The following is a 1,115-nucleotide window of genomic DNA, read 5'->3' as shown; positions in this document are numbered from 1 at the left end:
TCCATACACACATCAATTGTGTAAAGCGCATTTGTACATCGTTTCTCAAAACATTTTCTCTCCATTTAAACCCCCGACGTTAGGTTCTCATTTTTCCCCTCCCTCCCCGCTCCCCACCTCCCGCATGAGCCCTTGATAGTTTCCTTTGAGCTTTCTTAATGTGATAGGTATTGCTATGATCACTTTATTGATTCAGGAACCAAAGCTTTGGGAAGATAAGCAAATTACCCAGGTTACACAGCTAGTGTAATAGTATAAATAGATTTGAGGTTCAAATCCAAGTTTACCTGCTTTCTAAACTAATTTCACAGAGTCTCATTGCACCAGATTTGTTGATTGAAGCCTGGGACTTAGAATCCTCGCCCTAATAGAACATCCTTTCCTCTTAAAATGTAACTTATCTCTTAATCCTACAGCATATATCTCATGACATGTGACATGTGCTAAGCTAGGGTCACAGAGGCTAAAAATGAAAAGAGCAGACAGTCACCCCTGCAGGCAACTAGGCCACTCTAGAGTCTTTGCCCGTCCATTGTAAACTCTAGGGACTTGATGGTTATCATAAAGGCACAAGACATCTGCTCCTTCCTTTCCTGAAGCGCTGCGTGTAGTGTGTATGCAAATTACGAGACAGAAATGTATACTCCAAGTTTAAGATATTATTAAGGGCAATCTTGAAAATGTGTACATTTCACCTTTTGGGGCTGACTAAATCCAATTCCTTCCTACACTGTGAGGGTTTGGTGTCTGCATTTGCAACACAGGACAGGAGTGTTGGGAGAATGGAGTGACTGAATGTCTAGAAAGCCTTTAGCCCAGGCTCTGGCCCAGAGCTAAAGCTTCCATAATGATAAGCTATTGTCATTTCTGTTCAGAGGTGGATTCCCCAATAAGGAAGGACCTACGTGTGCTGCTTTACTAATCTGCGGTGAACAGTTTCGCGTGAGTATAGTTTAAGAAGGAAGCCCACGTGCCCTCACTGTGTACCCTGCTTATTGGATAACCCGACAGCATTCTGTTATTGTCCCCGGAGCTTATCAAGGGACAGACAACCGACGCGTATAGAATCGGTCCAGGATTTCTCACTGGCTTTGGACTTCTAAAGCTGCCCTCCG

This window comes from Echinops telfairi, unplaced genomic scaffold (genome assembly GCF_000313985.2).
Source record: "Echinops telfairi isolate 266 unplaced genomic scaffold, ASM31398v2 ScPeMD7_7457;HRSCAF=8495, whole genome shotgun sequence".
In the NCBI taxonomy this organism is placed as follows: Eukaryota; Metazoa; Chordata; class Mammalia; order Afrosoricida; family Tenrecidae; genus Echinops; species Echinops telfairi.
This window is presented reverse-complemented; position numbering follows the sequence as displayed.